Source organism: Mustela lutreola, chromosome 5 (assembly GCF_030435805.1).
Source record: "Mustela lutreola isolate mMusLut2 chromosome 5, mMusLut2.pri, whole genome shotgun sequence".
Classification (NCBI taxonomy): Eukaryota; Metazoa; Chordata; class Mammalia; order Carnivora; family Mustelidae; genus Mustela; species Mustela lutreola.
The window spans coordinates 110,843,810-110,865,044 of NC_081294.1; the positions used below are offsets into that span (position 1 = coordinate 110,843,810).

The window sequence follows — 21,235 nt, forward strand, 5'->3', positions numbered from 1 at the left end:
TTGCTGCTATAAACATTGGGGTACATTGGGCTACAGATGGCCCTTCTTTTCACGACATCTGTATCTTTGGGGTAAATACCCAGGAGTGCAATAGCAGGGTCATAGGGAAGTTCTATTTTTAATTTCTTGAGGAATCTCCACACTGTTCTCCAAAGAGGCTGCACCAACTTGCATTCCCACCAACAGTGTAAGAGGGTTCCCCTTTCTCCACACCCTCTCCAACATATGTTGTTTCCTGTTTTGTTAATTTTGGCCATTCTAACTGGTGTAAGGTGATATCTCAATGTGGTTTTAATTTGAAACTCCTTGAGGAACTACAGAACTCTCATGAAAGAAATTGAAGAAGACACAAAAAGATGGAAGACCATTCTATGCTCTTAGATCGGAAGAATAAACATTGTTAAAATGTCTATACTGCCTAGAGCAATCTATACTTTTAATGCCATCCCGATCAAAATTCCACCAGTATTCTTCAAAGAGCTGGAGCAAATAATCCAAAAATTTGTATGGAATCAGAAGAGACCCCGAATCGCTAAGGAAATGTTGAAAAACAAAAGTAAAGCTGGGGGCATCATGTTACCTGATTTCAAGCTTTATTATAAAGCTGTGATCACCAAGACAGCATGGTACTGGCATAAAAACAGACACATAGACCAGTGGAACAGAGTAGAGAGTCCAGATATGGACCCTCAACTCTATGGTCAATTAATCTTCGACAAAACAGGAAAAAATATACAGTGGAAAAAAGTCTCTTCAATAAATGGTGCTGGGAAAACTGGACAGCTATAAGTAGAAGAATTAAACTCGACCATTCTCTTACACCGTACACAAAGATAAACTCAAAATGGATAAAAGACCTCAACGTGAGACAGGAATCCATCAGAATCCTAGAGGAGAACATAGGCAGTAATCTCTTCGATATCAGCCACAACAACTTCTTTCAAGATATGTCTCCAAAGGCAAAGGAAACAAAAGCAAAAATAAACTTTTGGGACTTCATCAAAATCAAAAGCTTCTGCACAGCAAAGGAAACAGTCACGAAAACAAAGAGGCAACCCACGGAATGGGAGAAGATATTTGCAAATGACAGTACAGACAAAAGGATGATATCCAGGATCTATAATGAACTCCTCAAACTCAACACACATGGAACAGGCAAACATATCAAACAATGGGAAGAAGATATGAAAAGACACTTCTCCAATCAAGACATACAAATGGCTAGCAGACACATGAAAAAATGTTTATCATCACTAGAAACTAACATTTTGCAAGGAAGTAAAGATAAGAATCTACCAGCCAGGGAGTGGTGGGAAATCTATTTCAGGAAATATTATGCTCAACGTCTCCCAGGTGGGAAGAGCCTGGTGTGTTGCAGGACTGACAGAGGACCTGTGCGATGCTGTAGAAGAAAGATGGAACATGTGCTGGGGAGAAAGACAGGAGTCTGTCATGCTAAGATTTACAGGCTGAGATAACTAGTGTGAACAGAAGCCATCAATAGGTTGTTAGTAGGGGAGTTACATATCCTGATTTATATTTTATATAGAAAACTCTGGGTTCTACTTGAGAATGGAAGGGAGAGGAATGGGAAGGAGATGGGGACCAGTTCAGAGTCTGTTTTGATAATTTGTTTCATAAAATGACATTGGAACAATGGTGGAGGTAAGGGAGATATGAAGTACATGCATATGAGCAAGAAATTGCCGACCTTTCTGGGGCAGCTTCTGATCTAATGACAAAAAACACTGCACTCTAGTGAAGATCAAGGGGAACTGTGCCTGCCTCAGGTTTCCTAACATATGCTGGCTTAGTATTCTGTTCACTGCTTAGTTTAAGTGGCTGCATTTGCCTGGTGGTTGTTGAAAGTAGGTGCAATGGTCTGAGAAGCAGGCGAGGAGATGGGGAGCCTGCCCCACTGGGCAGAGGGCCCTCTTTTTGCCAATGCTCCTACTCTCTGCCTTTGAGGCCCAGATCCTCCTGCCAGGCCTCTAGAGTCCTCTAATGAGTACAACTCCTAATAGTTAGAAAAGAGGCGTCTGGGCTGAGATGCGTTGAGAATGGCCATCTTTCTAAGTAAAATTAAACGATTCCTATGGCTGTTGAATAAAAAAGAGAAAAAAGAGAAAAGTTCAAGAAATACTCATTTCCTTGAAGTTCATTGTATCACAAGTTTCTCCCTCCCCTCTAACTGCTCTTTTCAATTTCCTTTGAAGGCTTTTTCATCTACACTCTACCTCTAAATATTGGATTCCCATTCTCAGTTCTAGTTACCCAATACTCTTGCCCTGGGCCTTTTCACTCATTTCCAGTACTTCAAATATTTATAAGCAGTAAATGTAATATGTCTCATTCAGAGTCATCTGAGTTTCAAATCAGTTTATCCTGTCTCTAAACGCCCTGTTCTTAGAAACATCTATAATAAAATAAGATAAGCTAAGATCAGATCTACTCAAAAATAAATTCTTGCTTTTCCCCACATGGGGGTGATTTTTTTTTTCTCTCATTAATGATACTTCTATCCTTCTAAGTTTCTATTCGAGTTCAATGTATTAGTTTAAATCTTAGGACTTCCCTCTCTGCTACTCAAATAAAAAGAAATCATCATCAAACCACGATTCAACTGACAATAAGGTTAGTGTCAACTCACTAACCTTAATGTAATCTGTAAATGTGCTCCTGGCCCCTGCCCACCTCTATGGCTTTATCTTGTCCAACTCTTTCTCTCACCCAAATCTTTCCAGCCATCTGGTCTGCATTTTGACCTCCAATGCTTCACACACTTGCATGACTCACGGCCCTTCCAAAGGCTGTATTTTCTGCTTGGAGTGTTCTCCCCCTCTGCCTTCTTGCTTCTGCTTTTTTTTTTCTTAAAGGTTTTATTTGTTTATTTGACAGAGAGAGAGAGACCACAAGTAGGCAGAGAGAGAGGAGGAAGCAGGCTCCATGCTGAGCAGAGAGCCCAATGCGGGGCTCGATCCCAGGACCCTGGGATCATGACCTGAGCCAAAGGCAGAGGCTTTAACCCACTGAGCCACCCAGGCGCCCCTGCTTCTGCTTTGATAAAGGTTAATTTCTATTCAATGTCCATACTGAAACATAAATGTCACTTTTTCAATCAGGTCTTATGCAACATCTTCCTAGTCTAAATTATGTTTTTCTACTAAATTTCCTCAAAGCACACCCCCATTTTTCTCCTACATAACCTCTATCATAGTTTGTCATGACACATTTGTAATTATGCCTCATTTAACATAATCTCAAACACTAAACCATATGCTCCATGACAGTATGAATCTTGTCTATTTTGCTAACTATATCCATGGGTCCTAAAGTTGCTCAAGATTTGGGCTTCCAAGATTTACATTCCCAAGTAGGAATCCTTTGCTTGTTTTGTTTGCAAAGGAGAAAATATTATTTTAAAGAATAATTTCTAACAAGCAATATGAAATAAATTATATTTCAAAATTAACTACCCTTCCAGTTAATAAAGAAAAGTAAAGGTTAAAGCAGCTTCAAAGCATGAACAGATTATTACAAAGTAGAGCACTATAGCATTAAAATACCAGTGATTATTGTGGTTTTTGAAATTTTCGTCATTTTTTACAGATTTCATATGGCAGAGGAATTATCAAAAAATCAGTAAGATAATTTGAAGTCATTGCATTTTCTCACTTTTTATCCTTTTCAATACATTGCATGCAAATATGTGTATTTTTTCCACTGGTATGCCTTTGAACAAATGGTTGTTCACTAACAATATATCATTTCTTTTGTGGTATAGTTTATTAATTTGCCTAGAAGGCAACGGAATTTAGAATTGGATACTTAAAAAATTTTAAGAGCACAGAAATTATTCAACTTTTATTTTATTATTTTTTAAAGATTTTATTTATTTATTTGACAGAGAGAAATCACAAGTAGTTGGACAGGCATGCAGAGAGAGAGAGAGGAGGAAGCAGGCTCCCTGCTGCGCAGAGAGCCCCATGCGGGACTCGATCCCAGGACCCTGAGATCATGACCTGAGCTGAAGGCAGTGGCTTAACCCACTGAGCCACCCAGGCACCCACTATTCAACTTTTAAAAGTTAGCACTATACTAGGTTGGGTTAATCTTAGGCAATTATTAGATAAACTATTCAATAGGCTGTTTAAATGAAACATTTTTTAAAAAGATTTTATTTATTTGAGAGAGAGAGACAGAAAGAGCTAGAGAGAGAGCACGAGCAGAGGTGAGGGGTAGAGGCAGAAGCAGACTCCACACTAAGCAGGGAACCCAGTGTGAGACTTGATCCCAGGACTCTGGGATCATGACCAGAGCCGAAGGCAGTTTCTTGACTGACTAAGCCACCCACGCATCCCTAAATGAAATATTTTTAAGTAAATGACAATAAAAGGAATAAGCAAGAAATAGAGACTATCTACTGAAATATTTTCAGTAATTCTCTTCTTTCCTAAAATTATACAACACAATTTTACTCAAAACTATATTATTAAAACATATTCTAAGATATGTTGGGATTTTTCCCGTACTAAATAATAACTATCATTGATTTGTGATTATGAGCTAATAAAGCTTCTAACTTAAAAAAAAAAACAAAAAAACTAGTAATATTTAGGAGGGTATATATTATCTTGTTTTAGGGAATGGATTGCTTATTGGATGTTTTATTTATTTTGCTCTTAAGTAACCTAAATGGAATACTTTTATACAAGACCGGAGTTATACATTTAGTACGTAAAACTTGGTAGATGAGAAAATAAGATATTCAAAGCAACATTTTCTCATCAACTTAACCTTTATATTTTTCTTGGCTTATTAATACATTTAAACCTGCATGAAATCTTAATTTTTTGTAATAATTTGAAAATCTGGTTTGGAGAATGAACAATACACCCATGATTATGTGATTGTGACTATGCAATTCTCTGTAATTTCCTGTATATAATTTATTCCTTTCTTTATAGAATTTATTTCTAAATGGTCCAATTCACTAAAAGAGTATCTGAAAAAAGTTAAAAAAGACTTTCCAGTGTATCATGAATATCAGCCTGGGTAACACTGTGATAAAAGTTCTAGGACTTAGCCAAGAGCCCTGCTATTGTCTTCCCCTCCTCTCCTCCTGTTTTCCTGCAAATTAAAATCCAGTTGCTCTGTCTGCAAAGCTGTTTTCCAGATGTCTCCAAGTCTAAGTGAAAAAACGACAGATGAAACATAAAAATGGAAAAGGCTTAAAAAATGAAAGCCAGAAAAATGAACCAGGTTGGGCTCAGTGTAGTGTATATAGTCTTGCCTTAATTTTCTTACCCACACCTGTTAGGATCAATATAAATGATAAAACTCAGATCATTAGTCCTAAAATGAAATTCTATTAAAGAAAATATCACACAGTGTAGCTTTTTAAATGCTCAGTCATTCAATTTCAGCAGTGCCAAGTCATTAAAAAATAATTTTATAGATCTGTACAAGCTGAGCCATGGATATTTGTTTTTCCTAAGATCTTAAATATACAATTTTAAATAGTGGGAAAGATGAACAATAAAGACGTCCTGCAGATAAGAAAATAAACTATTACAACTACTATTAACATCAAAAGTGATCAAGGTTTTCTTAAAAAGGGCCAAAGAAGAGAGAGAAGCCCTAGACAACTTGCCAACTCTTCCTTAGCCAGGGATAAATATTATAGAAAAAAAAAAACAAGAATGCAGGGAATGTTGCCTAGTTATCAAAACATACCCTCAACATCCTAACAAATACTTCTTTTTTTTTTCTTGCAGGATTTTATAATTTGAAATACAAAAAGTGCCAAAGCTTACTCATGTCATTAAATATATTTGTTATTTTGTCTTTCTAATAAACTGTTGGTTTATTTTTCCTAAAGTAAATTCCTTGAAGCAACTGACCCATTAATATTTTTATTCTATTTTTTTATCAGCTAATATTTTGAACTCTTCATACTGAATCCCTGCCCTTCTATTCTTGCTGACTGAAATGTTCTTTCCCTATTCCTATATGCGGTCTCTTGACTGATAGGCCTTCCTGATCCCCTGATTTATACTACACTTTATTTATACCTTCTCCACAACTCCTTATTATATTATTTTAGATTGTTTTCTTTTAAAAAAATCACAATTTAAAATTAGTTTTGCTATTTATATTTGTTATTAATTCTGTCTTCTCTTTCATGAGAACCTATTGGCCCAAATAGCAAGAACTGATGGATTTACTACCTAGTGCTTTGAATATTTTCTGACGCATAGTAGGCACTTAATAAATATTTGTTTAATTGCAGCACGTGTTTTTTTAAATAAAGGAAAAGAAGAGTGGAGGCAATGTTTCATTATTTTATATACGGCAGTTTCTTACTTTATCAATCTTTCTTTTACTTAATAAAAACTTCTGTATTAGCCTTAAAATTTATATTTACTTATGTTATTTTACTGACTTTATTAACATTGATGTTAATGTTTGTCCTCTCCAACAACACTTTAACCCATGTAAGTATTTGTCTTCTCCTTTTTAAATCGTTCCCAGGACCACTACATTACCAGTATAAAGACCGTGTTACTAGTATTAGTTGAAACTGAAAGAAAACAAATAATAAAGAAAGGATTAAAGAAAAGAAGGAAAGAAGAAAGGAAGACTTGAAGGAACAAGGCAAGTGTTGAGGAATAATTTTTGATATAATGGACCTATTACAGGGATTCATTCAAAGACACATGTGAAAAATAACCCACTTATTTGAGAAATGATTATTTTTTACTTTTCTGATATGTAAGTTTTTTTCTACTTTTTTAAAAAAAATAAATACACAGTAAAATTAACTTTTTTCTTTAGATGCCAGTCTGAGTTTTAGCTCATCTATAAATCTGTGTAAGCACCACAGATATTTACAGGATTTGAAATGGTTCTACCCTAGAAACCCCCATTCTACCTATTCCTCTGTAGTCAAACCCTCTCACTACCACTAGCCTCTGGAAACCACTGATTTGTTCTATTTTCTTATAGTTTTGCCTGTTCCGGGATATAATACCAATAGGCCAGTACACTATATAACTGTCTTAGACTTTACTCTTGCACTCAGCATAGTTTTGAAATTCATCTACGTAGTGTTTACCTGTAGTTTGTTCTCTTTTATTAATGTGTGGCATTTCACCAGATGGATATGTAAGAGTATATATCCCACCGAAGGACACACTGGCTGATTCCAATCTTTGGTTATTATGAATAAAGCTGTATAAACATTTGTAGACAAGTTTTTATGTGTACATAAATGTTTACTTCTTAAGATAAAAAAAAAAACTAGAAATTGCTTAAAAACTAGAATTGCTAAAATTATGGAAACAATATGCCCAGTTTTATAAGAAATTGCCTAAATGTTAATTTTGTTTCATTTCTATTAAAACTAAAATGTATGTTGCTGATGCTCTTTATCTTGTCTGTAATGCTAATTCTGTGTGTTCATGTGTGTGTGTATGCATGTACATGCCATTCTGAGGTGTGCTGAGGTATCTCATAGAGGTTACCATTTTTCATTTCCCCACTGACTACTTATGTTGAGCATTTTGTTGTGTGCTTATTGGCCATTCCGTGTATCTGCTTTGTTGCTTCACCTTTAAACACGTGCTGCTCATTTTGAAATTGACTTGTTTCCTACTGATGAGTTTTGAGAATTCTTTACATATTCTAGATAGAATTACCTTGCTTGATACCTGACTTGCAAATATTTCCTCTTAGTCTATTGTTTGTTTTGAGATTTCCTTAAGGATGCCTTTGTCATAGCAAAGATTTTTAATTTTGATAAAGTCCTAATTACCATTTTATTCACTTATAGATCATGCATTTGGTGTCACTTCTAAAAACTCTTTACCTAACCCAAGGTTACACAAATATTCTCATGTTTTTCTCACTAAAGTTTTATAGTTTTACATTTTATAATTCAATATATGATCATTTTGAGTAGGATGTGAGGTATAAATCAAGATTCACCTAAAAAGAAACATATAAATGCCTAAGTGTGTCCATTTGCTTAGAAAAACTATCTTTTTTCAATTGATTCCCTTTAGGTCTATTTCTAGAATCTGTTCTACATATATACATCTGTCCTGCCAACACCACATTTTCTTTACTACAGTAGGTTTATTGTAAGTCTTAGGATCAGGTAATACGAGTCTTACAATTTTTTCTTTTACAAAATTGATTTGGCTATTTTATGTCTTTTCCCTTTTCATAAAAATTTTAAAATGTCTATAAAAAGCTTGCTGGTATTTTTTTTTCAGGAATTGCATTTAATGTATACATCAGTTTAGGGAAAATTAACATCTTAAGGATGTTAAGATTTCTAACTCATGATATATGCCTTCCCAATTATTTAAGTCTTCCTTTATTTTTTTTCAGGATTTTTACTTATCAGCATACAAATCCTGCATATATTTGTAAGATTTATATCTACAAAGATCATTTTGTGAGAGCAATTGAAAATATATTTTTTAAAGATTTTATTTATTTTATTTGACAGATAGAGATCACAAGAAGGCAGAGAGGCAGGCAGAGAGAGAGGGAGGAGGAAGCAGGCTCCCTGCTGAGCAGAGAGCCAGATGTGGGGCTCGATCCCAGAACTCTGGGATCATGACCTGAGACGAAGGCGGAGGCTTTAACCCACTGAGCCACCTAGGCACCCCGAAAATATTTTTTTAAAGTACATCTAATCATTGATTAATAGCATAGATAAATATGATTAGGGGCGCCTGGGTGGCTCAGTCGGTTAAGCATCTGCCTTTGGCTCAGGTCATAATCTCAGGGTCCTGGGATTAGTCCCACATCATAAGGCTCTCTGCTCAGCGAAGATCCTGCTTCTCCCTTCCTGTCTCCCCGGCCACCCTCCACCCCTCTGTCCTGTCTTTGCCTCGTGTTCTCTGTGTTCTCTTGTGCTCTCTTTCTCTTTCAAGTAAATAAATAAAGTCTTTAAAAAAAGGAAATATGATTGAGCTTGGCAGCTTGTCCTCGCCAAACTCATTCATTAATTTTGGGGACTCAAAACTTATTAGTTTTAGGAGGTCTTTGGTAAATTTCTTGAAATTTCAATTTAGAAAATTGTCTCTGCAAATAGAAAGCTTTATTTCTTCCTTTATAAACTGTAATTTTTTCCCTTATTACACTGACCAGGACTTCAAGAACTGTACTGAAAAATAATGAACGTATAAATCCTTGCCTTGATTATGATCCCATGATAAAAGCATTTACTTTGTCCCTATAGAATGCTATCTGTAGGTTCTTGCTAATGGCCTTCATCAGGTTCAGAAATTTCTTTCTCTTGCTAGGTTGCCAAATTTTTTTTTTTTAATTTTTTTATTTTTTATAAACATATATTTTTATCCCCAGGGGTACAGGTCTGTGAATCACCAGGTTTACACACTTCACAGCACTCACCAAATCACATGCCCTCCCCAATGTCCATAATCCCAACCCCTTCTCCCAAAACCCCTCCCCCCGGCAACCCTCAGTTTGTTTTGTGAGATTAAGAGTCACTTATGGTTGCCAAATGTTTTATCTCAGATGTTGAATTTTGTTAGATATTTCTGCATCAGTTTATACGGTCATGTTTTTAAAAATTGTTATTAATCTATTCAACTGTGAATCACATTGATTGTTTTTTGAAATTGGAAACTGGCTTAATATTCTAGATAATCCCTATTTGGTACAATTGATTTCATGTATTTCTGGATTAAATTTGTAATATGTTATTAAGGATTTAATTCCTATATTTGTAAAGGATATTGGTCAGTAGTTTTCTTTCCTTTAATGACTTTGGATGACTTTGGTATCAGGGTATGTTGGCCTCATTAAAGGATTCGGGAAGAATTTCTTTCCCATTATATTCTGAAAGTGATTATATGCAATTGCTATTGATTTAAAAAAATTTTGCTAGAATTTGCCATCTGGGCATCAGATTTTCTTTTTCAGAAGGTATTTAATTAAGAAACAAATTTCTTTATAGATATGGCACTATTCAGGTTACCTGGTTCTTCTTGAGTGAGTTTTGATAGTTACTGGCTTTCAAGAAATTTATGGTCCATTACATTGAAACTGTTCAATTTATGCACATGGAATTGTCCATAGCATTCTACTACTTCATACACCTATATGTAATATCCCTTTTCATATCTGTGGGATCTGTACAGAGACCTTTCTTTCATTCCTGTAATTATTAATGTCTTTTGTCTGTTGTTGTTGTTTTTCAACTTTAGACTAGAGTTTATCAATTTCATTAATCTTTTCAATGAACCAGTTTAGAGGTTTATAGATTTTCTCCATTGTTTGTGATTTTCTATTTCACTGATATCTATTTATTATTTCTCTTTTTCTTGTTTGCTTTGGGTTTGTTTTTCTCTTCTCATCCTAATGTCTGAAGGTAGAGCTTATTATACTGATATGAGACCTTATTTTCTAATATAAGCATATAACATTATAAATGTTCCCTCAAGATCCTTTTAGCTGCATCTTACACATTTTGGTATGTGTATCTTTATTTTGTTCTCTTTGAACTATTTTTAATTTTCCTTAAGACCTTCCTTTTATCAATGTATTATTTATATGTCTTATTGATCTTTCAGCTAATTGTGAGACTTTCCATATATTTTCCTGGTATTCATGTCTAGCTTAATTTTAGTATGGTCAGGGAGCATAATTTGCTAAGGTTTGTTTCACAAATATCATGCATTTCAAAATACTATGTATTCTATTTGATATAATACTTATATAAATATTGATGAATTTAAATCAGTTGATAATATTTCTCAAATCTCTGTCCTTACTGGTAGTCTGTCTACTTTTCTATCTATTGCTTTTAGCACAGTATTGAAGTTCCTTGCTACAATTGTGGTTTGCTCTTTTCTCTTTTAACTTTACTAATTTTTTACTTCATATATTTTGTAGGTCTATTGTTAGGTTTATACATAATTAAATTACTGTATCTTCTTAGTGGAATAACCTTTTTATTATTGTGCAATGCCCAGGAAAGTCTACTATTACGAAGTCTAAATTGCTTGATATAAATATGCCTCTACTGCTTTCTTTTGCTCCATGGTAGCATAGTACATATTCTTCTATCCTTTGCCATATAACCTATTTATATCATTATATTTAAAGTGGGGCTTGTATATCTCGCTTAGAGTTGGCTCTCCTTTATTTGTCTAAATAATCCCCATCTTTTAACTGGTTTGTAGAACATTTACATTTAATTATAATATGTTTGGGTTTAGATCTACCCTTTCATTCATTACTTGTTTCCTATCTGTTCTCTTTTTTTTGTTGCTCTGTTTCCTCTTCCAGGTTTAATTTTTGTTATTTAAATATTTTTAGTATTTTACTTTATCTATAGAGTTTATAACTGTATCTATGAATAGTGCTTATTTTTTTCCATTGATTGCTTTAGAGATTACAGTATACATTCTAAACTCTTCACAATGTCAAGGATGATGAAGTGTCCAAGATTTTGCCTCATGACACATAATCAGCATGAACTTTATATTCACATCTCTTCCCCCTTCCTGTCAAATCCCATAGAGATTACATGAAGAGTCCAGATGGATACTGCACACACATTGGGTTTGTGCTGTTGCTGGAAAACTAAGAGATAGGGAAATCACATTTTTATAATAACCACAAGTATACCTCCCAGGATAGAGATACTGGTTTATCATCCTGAAATAAGTAAACCTGTCCTCTGTTCTGGATAAATACACTGTATTTGTCTTCAAAGTCTTCAAAGTACACTTTGTTCAGTATATAAGCATTCTTAAAGAGATATTCTGAAAAAATATCTCTGCTCACAAAATATAAAAACATAAAAGACTCACCGACAATTGTTTCCAGCAATAGCCATCCCTCATTTCAATTATATCTCAGCTTCTGTCAAATTTTCTCATGATACATCCCTCTGTTGGTCACTTTGAATAATGCAAGTTACAGAGGTTAATTTAATTGGCCTTATATAGTATTTAATTAAGGCTACTATCAAGAGGACTCCAAGAAGCAGGTTAATACCAGTCTTCAGTACTGACCTCAATCATGCTTCTCAGAGTCTTAGAGCCAACCAGATAAACAAAGCCCAGAAACCATCATAGTTTTCTTAAATTTCTGTATTGACCTTTCTACTTGGCCTAATGCTTCAATCTAGGTACAGTAGAATGTATTAGCTATTGCACAGACTGTTTTGGCCCATAAAGAGGAAAACAAGGTAAAATATATCATTCATAACAACTCTGCTTAGTGAGTTGAGGTTGATATGAATGACTTTCAGTGCTGACATAATGCCACTGATAAGCACAGCCAAAGACATATTTCATACCACCTTATCGACTTCAACACTCCTCTCGCAAGGAGAGATGTATATGCTCACAGGGTGGATGTATATGATTCAGTTATCCCTCTGTGAACTTTCTTAAGTATCATTTTGGAGAGTTATCCAGAGTCCTCTGTTAGTGTTTCCTTAAGAATCAGGAGGTCTTTTATGAAAACCCCTAAGGTATATGTTACCTTGTTTTGGAAAGGGAGACAAATTAATGCTTGGCTCTGGAGGGCAATCTCGAAGGATCACATAATGACATCACACCCAAGAAAGAAATTGTGATATTTTGTTTGTTTGTTTGTTTGTTTGTTTTACAAGCATTGGTACCTATAACATTAGGGACATTTTCTCACCCACAAAGAATGACAGAGTGACAACTATGAGAATGGGGATGAGGAAGACATCTGGAAGTGCTGAAAGGCATTTCAAGCAGGATGTAGAAAATGAAGCTATTTCTGTTGCTTCTAACAGAATTCTTAGAAATATTAAAGAGAATTCGATTAAGTAGCTGTCTTCAGTTATCAGGCAGAGAATAACATATTTAGAAGTCATTTAAATTTAAGATGCCCATAGTAATTTGGAATAATCATATCAGGGAGTTCTGTGAGGAAATCTTCAGGGGCTTCTTTTGAGTCTGGAATGGAAGATGCACAAGAGAAAAAACATAGAAAATGCACTGCTCTTTTGTTTGTACTTTGTGTCCTGGTTTCCTTTCCTAATTTATCTTCTGCCATTTACTTTTCAGAACACTCAGACAGTTACTTTATATATTCTATTCTGGTTTTGATAGTCAGCACTGCTATAATTAAAAAAAAAACATAAATGGTGTCAAGTTAAATTTTAATTTCAAAGAAACAACAACTATTTTGCTATGATAAATTTGTCCAAAATACTGCCAGGAGCACACTTTTACTAAAAAAAAAAAAAAATGTTGTTTATCTGAAATTAAAACTTAACTAGATGCTCTACATTTTGTGTAAAGAATATAGGAGAGATGGAATGGAGTGGAATTATACCATCTCAGAATCAGAACCAAAGATGTATACCAAAACACTGCTTTTATAGCCAGAAATATAAATATTCAAACCCTTAAACAGTTGTATTTGCACAAATTATTTTTGGTTCACTTATTTGTTATAATAACATGCAGTCTTTTAAAAAGAGGTAATAGAAGAACATTTGATTACATATTAAAATGTTCATACTTCAGCACTACATGAAGAAGTGTTTTACCATAGCTAGCTAGCTAGACAGGTATACAGATTGAGAGATATATCCTCCTGTACTCTTTGTAAGTGCTTGCTGAAACAAAATTTAAATAAGATCCTGAGTCTTACGTCCAAATTCCAATTACAAAAATCTTATCATACTTAGAACAAAGGAGATCTCAAACTGGATGAGAAAAGATAATCAACAGATGCCAGCATCAAGATGGCAGAGATGTTGGACTTACCTGACAATCATTTTAAGGTGTGAATCATAAAAATGCTTCTACATTAATGAAATACACTTGAAAAAAATTTAAAAATAGAAATTCTCAGCAAAGAAACATCTCAGCAAAGAAAAAAACTACAAAGAGCCAAACAGAAACTTAGAGGTGTGTAAAACAATAGGAAAACCAATGAAGGAGTTCAACAGCAGAATGGAAAGGACACACAAAAAAAATCAGTGAACTTAAAAATTGAACAATGGATATTATCCAATGTGAACAATGACAAGAAAATGAAAAAAAAAAAATTAGGAGAGTCTCCAGGACATGTGGGACTATAACAAAGAGTCTGGCAATCATGACACTGGAGTTCCTCCTTTTATAAGGAAAAAGAGAAAATGGTTGAAATGCATTTGTGGAAATGATCATAGAAAAAGTATCAAATTTAGGAAGATTAAATAAACCTCAAATAGAGTAATTACACCCCAGAAAAGTCATACCAAGACACAGTCAAACTTAAGAAAATTAAAGACAAAGAAAAAGTAATCTTGAAAATAGCCAGAGAGAAATGATACATTCTTTATAGGAGAAAGAACATGGTAGATCTCTCAGCAGAAGGAACATGCCCTAAGAAGTGACACAATATTTTTTCAAGCGATGAAAGAAACAAACTCTGAATGTGGAATTCTATATCCAACACAAATGAAGAAGAAATCAAGATCTTCTAAGATGCGGGAAAACTAAGAGAATTTCTCACAAGTACATATACCCTGGAATAATGGCTAAACGAAGTTCTCTAAACAGAAATAAAATGGCAACAGAAAGAAAATATGAACATCTGAACAGAGGAAAAAAATAGGAAAAATGAAAGGCTTTCCTTTCTACAGTTTTCTAAATTATGTTTGAAATTGAAGCAAAAATTACAATCCCATCTTGCTTATTTTTCAATGTATGTAGACACAATAATTCAGACAATTATATTAAAAGAGGGGGAGGGTAAATAGTTGTAAAGAAAAGTAATGTTAAAACACTGCAATTCATCTGCTAGAGTGCTGACATCAGCAGGCTTTGATAAGTTTTATATATATATAGAGAGAGAATATACATATTCTCTCTCTCTATATATATTGCTATTCCTGGAGTGACCACTTTAAAAGGTACACAAAGAGATACTAAAAAACATTACAAATAAATGAAAATGGAGGTCTAAAAAAGAATATTGAAGTAACTTGCATTAATGCAAAAAAAAAAAGAAAGCAGTGAAATTTTAAAAAGGTAATAATAAATAAGGCAATAGTAATAATAAATAAATAATAAAAGGCAAATGTAAGCCTTATAGCAACAGTTACATTATGTATAAAAAATCTAAAAATATAAATTAAAAGACAGTAGTTGGCAGTGTGGTTAAAAAGAAGCATGGCTAAACTATTTGCTGTCTTTAGGAACTCAGTTGAAATATAATGATGATTATAGGTTGAAAGAAAATGATGAAAAAGACTTAATATGCAAACAAAAATCAAAAGAAGTAAGAGTAGCTACATTAATGTCAGGTAAAATAAACTTCATATAAAAGAGAAATACTATGGAAAGAGGACTATTAAATAACTATTAAAAGGTTAATCCACCAAGAAGCTATCACAGTCTTAAATGTGTATTTTATAAAAGAGGCAGAAGAAATTCCAGTTAGTTAACATACAGTATAATATTAGTTTCAGGTGTAGAATTTAGTGATTCATCATGTACATACAAGACCCAGTGAAAAATGATAAAATTTAAATGAGAATTAGAAAAAACCCCAATTAAAGTGGGAGACTTCAACATCCTTATCTATACATGTGATAAAAAGTGACACAGAGGGGCGCCTGGGTGGCTCAGTGGGTTAAAGCCTCTGCCTTCGACTCAAGTCATGATCCCAGGGTCCTGGGATCGAGCCCTGCATCGGGCTCTCTGCTCAGCAGGGAGCCTGCTTTCCCCCTCTCTCTCTACCTGCCTCTCTGCCTACTTGTAATCTCTGTCAAATACATAAATAAAATCTTTAAAAAAAAAAAAAGTGAGGGGCACCTGGGTGGCTCAGTGGGTTAAGCCGCTGCCTTCGGCTCGGGTCGTGGTCTCGCGGTCCTGGAATCGAGTCCCGCGTCGGGCTCTCTGCTCAGCGGGGAGCCTGATTCCTCCTCTCTCTCTGCCTGCCTCTCTTCCTGCTTGTGATCTCTGTCTGTCAGGTAAATGAATAGAATCTTAAAAAAAAAAAAAAAAAGTGACACAGAACTATAAACACACATTGTACCAATGCCAACCTCTTGATTTTGATATTGTATTCTAGTTATATAAATATAAAATGTAACGATTGGGGGGAAACTGGGTGAAGTCCCTCTTTGTATTATCATTGCAACTTCTTGTGAATCTATAATTACACTCAATTGTCATTGTTCCTGATAGTTACGTTCTATAAAAGTCACTCTGAGCTCTAAATAAGCAAGTAGTGAACCAATGCCTCTGGAGAAAATACAGGTTACGCTCCTGTGACCTTCCACTCACATTTCACAAGTGATTAATACATAAGCTTATTTTATGTATGTTCCTGTTTAAATACACCTTATTTCATGTGTAGTCCTTTAAAATAATTAATTATATAAAGTATTTACCAAAAAACAAAACAAAACAAAACAAAACACACACAAAAACAACAACAACAACAACAGCAAAACCTAGCTTAGAAGTGTTTAACAATTTCTTGATGCAGGGTAATGCAGCCATGAATTTCCTTGTCTTTTAGCTTCACAACAATGTTGTATATTACATTTCCTATTCAGTCATCATTTCATGAATCTACAAATGTAGCCACTTTTCCATCTTTTTCACACCTTCATCACGCACAATTGATGTTATGTGTAACTAAAGACGTTACTTCCCAGTGCAGCTTCACATACAGATTAGCAAAACTTTCTCTCTCTTTTTTTTTTCAATATACCACAATGTTGATTACCACTGAACTCACTAGCACTATAACTCATGCCTGAGCCAAGCTAATCTAACACAACATATTTTCTCTCTAAGGCACATCATGACATTCTTGTGCTTAGGAACACTAGACAGTACTTCAGCACACTACACTTGGGGGCAGTTTAAACAACAAAATCACTAGCAAAAAGTACAAAAGTGCCAAAACCGAAAAAACACATGGCACTAAATAGACCATGAAAATGACACTCAAGTATGAGAGCTCAAACAGGAGGGCAGAGTGTTGCCTTGCTCAACCTTAGCTGGGAATGTGCATTTGAGGACTCAAAGCCTTTGTTACTCTGTGCATGTCCACAAATGACCAAGAACTGGAAGTCTTGATTTTGAGGTTGCAAATAATGTTAAAAAGAGAAAAATGGTGATTACCAGAGCCTATGGGGAGATGTTAGTTAAGAGATACAAAGTTTTAGCTAGGCAAGAATAAGTCCTGTAGATCTATACATAACAATATTGTAGAGTGTACTTGAACTATCTTTAGAGGGTAAATCCTAAGTGATCTCACCACACAGTCATACACAAGAAGTTAACTATGTGAGGTGATGGAAATGTTAATTATCTTCAGTGTGGTGATTACTTCAGAGTGTATACAGATATCAAATCATCAGGATGTACACTTTAAATACACACAGTAAAATATGAGTGGATGAATTTGCAAATACGAATTCATAAAGAATGAGGAATGACTATTTCAAATTATAGAGATAAAAACTAAAAAAAAAAATTAAAAAATAAGTGACTGGAGGTTGCTGTGCATGAAATCTCACTACCATTCAAAACAAAAACTAGCCAGGGGCCTCTTCTGGAATTAATTGATTAATTCCAGAACGAACTGTCCAATACATAATAAGCACAATTATGCACAGCAATAATGGACACTGCATATTTTAGGAATACGTTATACGTAGTTTAACTATATTCGTAATTGCTAAATTGAAAGCATCAGAGACAGACATCCCTACTGTGGAAACTGCTGAGGGACAAAGGTGAAGCAACAAGTCATTGCGAATTATTAAAAAATTCACAGATGTATTACTTTGGAAAGTGGTCAGGGAATGCAAAGCTAAACCGAAGAAACAATGAAAGGAAACCCTCGTCAATTCATGTGGTCCATTGCTAATGGGGGAATAGCTTTTAAAAGTGAGCTATTGTATTACTAGAGAGGCTTTTCAGTGTTTAATTTTTTTAAAGTTAGTAAAAAGTGATGAGTACTGGCACAGTAGATATTAATGAACTGCAGCAACTGTGGTTTAGCCTTAGAAACTAAAAGGTAAGCAACCATATGTGCACTTTCTACAGAGTAAATAAATTAAGCAATTAATGTGTTTTTCTAAGATCCTTGTCACTTTCAAGTAGATATTAATTCTAAAAAAATAAATTATGATTGAGACAAATGATATTTAGCTAATGGAAATGTTTATGTTGGAAAATGAAGGATCAGGAAAAAGAAAAAGTAATATGCCCTTTAGGATTGGCTTAGGAAACAAATTATGTGAAATAACAAAAATGTCTTCAGCAAAGATCACTGATGCTTTATAATCAGTTACTGATGTCATTAGTCAGCATGGCTATAGTGAGATGGAAAAGAAATCTAAGATAGCAGCCATTAAAATAAAGCTCTTATTAGTTGCCAGTGTCTTCATCCACTTATTTTGTCACACATAGGCAAATAAGGAGATTATGATTTGTTCTTTTAAAATAGGTTTTAGGTTTTAAGTGCATGGTAACATTTTAGTGACACACTCTTCTGTAACGAATTTAATTAACTACAAGCCCTGGGTTTATTACTGATAATTATCCTACCATTGCTTGCAAAATATACCTGTGGCTAATTCCATTATAGTTGTAAGGCAACAGCCCTCTTGAAGATCAATATTCCGTTTATATGTCTGATTTCTGCTGCTGGGTAGGCCTGATTTAATTAAGCTTAGTGTCACATAATTTTATTTAATGGATTTAAAACAGGATAACTTCAGGTCACAAAGAATAGACAGTGATTTCACAGTGCAAAGGTTAGCATTAATACATTTTGGTTAATATACTAAAATTATTCAGTAATAGCAAGTAGTCATTCCTTGTTAGGTAACTTTCCCACTCATAACCTTGTGAAAAGAAAATGTTCTCAGTATATACTTTACCGCAATTGTTAGATCAGTGGTTTCACAATGGAGACAATTATATATTTGTGTCTGCTACTGAAAGAACTTGAATTTTCTCAATTATATATTTTGTCCTTGTTAGTTACCACAATATATATTCATGGTGTATGTATTCTATTTGGTGAGCTTTAGGGCAGCTTTAGAATATATATATTCATATATATATATATGATTTAAGAAATTCATGGTGTATGGGTACAATGTGTATATATATACACATATATATATATATTCATATATATATATGAATTTCTTAAATAACATAGACTTCTAATTTGACATAATTAGGGTAAAGTCCAGACTGATTAATGAAATCTAAATTAAAATATATAAAAAAAGATGTAGTTTACTACTGTTCTCTACATCAATGTTAATCATTGGCACTACTTTTGAACTGCATGTAATGTTGCTAAGTCATTATAAGGGTTTAAAATATTTTCTTCTTCAAGAAGTGGGCTTAGTAATTTTTCATAGAATTTTGTGAAAACCATTAAATTGCACAGCATACTTCCTTCCTTAAATAATAATGACAGCAACTGCAACTAAAACACTCAAATAATGTATATAGTATGTCAGGCACTTCATGGCTTTACAGATATTCCCTTACTTAAACCGCAGAGAAACCTTATGAGATAGACACTATAATTGTACTCATTTTACAATGGAAGAAATGGAGGCACAGAAAGATTAACTAACTTTCCCAAAGTCACAGAGCTAGTTAGTGGTAAGTTCAAGATGAAAATCCTTACTTCCTTGCTTTAGAGCTCATGTTTCATATCTACACTTTCCTTCCCAACATTTAGTAGCATTGCTGGTAAATTTTAGATCCTGAGCAAGAATTGTACTCCTGCTTTGACACTTTCTGCCCTGACTTACTTTCATATTTGATGCTCCTATAAATAACAGCACAAAGATAAGTCGTTTTTAAGCTTTTCCGGAGGAGGCGGTACCCTGTAAATGTGAATGGACCTACAAACTATTTTGCAAGACAAAATGTAAATATATACACTTACATGTTTTCATAAAATTTAGTCTACAGGCTGCCCAAAACTCACCTTATACAGTTTTAAAACTCCTTCCTATGACTTACTCTATTGATCCTGTCTTTATTTAAACTTTTGATATTCTATCAATCATGGGTGTCTTTGCATTAAATTCAATTTTTCAAAATGCATCAACACCTTTCATCTTGATTATGTAAGGTTTTTATTCATTTTGTTTTGTTTTGGTGTTATGCCCAGGACTTGGAATAGGTGAGTGAGGCACTGGTGTCCCAGCCTTACAGGTCAAACTTTGAAACATGAATAGATTTTATTGTGTCCAATAAAGACAATGAAAGCTGCCTTCTAAGCCCCCCAGTTCTGTATACTACTAATCATGTGAATATAAATAAATGAAGTTTATGACCAATTTATCCTTAATGCAGTAGACTAATAGCTCAATGTTTAGTTATTCCTAAATTCCTCATCTTGATATAACAAAATAATATTAAATAAAAAGGACTAGTCATGAAATACTATTTTATAATAGAATTTAGATATTTAAGATGGCAAGTGAGATTGTCATTATTCTGATGTATTTTCAGTTTCTGAAAAGAAAAAGAAATTCCTAGGTAACAAAATGATTTGGGATTACTCATGTTTCAGAATACCACATATTTAATACTCATTAATGATTACCTATGATTAAAACCCATGAATGTCTCATCATTTTCTTTTTTTTTTTTTTAAAGATTTTGTTTATTTATTTGACAGAGAGTCACAGGTAGGCAGAGAAGCAGGCAGAGAGAGAGAGAGAGAGGAGGAAGCAGGCTCTTGCTGAGCAGAGAGCCCGATGTGGGGCTCGATCCCAGGACCCTGAGATCATGACCTGAGCTGAAGGCAGAGGCTTTAACCCACTGAGCCACCCAGGCGCCCCTGTCTCATCATTTTCAATTGTACCATTCAACTATAAAATATTTTGTAATAAATCACCGGCATTGTTGCTGAGCCTTAACCCTATAGGCTTCTGTCCATGATAAAATCTTAAGTCCACATACTGGTACAAGTTTTCTACCTCATAATCCATATACTGTACTTTTGATAGATTATTAATCTTCCAGTCTTTAATATAGGACCATGAATTATTTCATAATTATTCTATGATAGCAATTTTTTAAATTTTTATTTTTTTATAAACATATAATATATTTTTATCCCTAGGGGTACAGGTCTGTGAATTGCCCGGTTTACATACTTCATAGCACTCACCAAAGCACATACCCTCCCCAATGTATGACAGCAA

General features: G+C 34.1%; 1 pseudogene; it reads left to right on the forward strand.

Annotated features, from left to right (window-relative positions):
- Positions 1-1,656: 1,656 nt before the first annotated feature.
- Positions 1,657-21,235, forward strand: part of LOC131831172 (small ribosomal subunit protein uS10-like) — a 41,467-nt pseudogene continuing 21,888 nt past the window's right edge.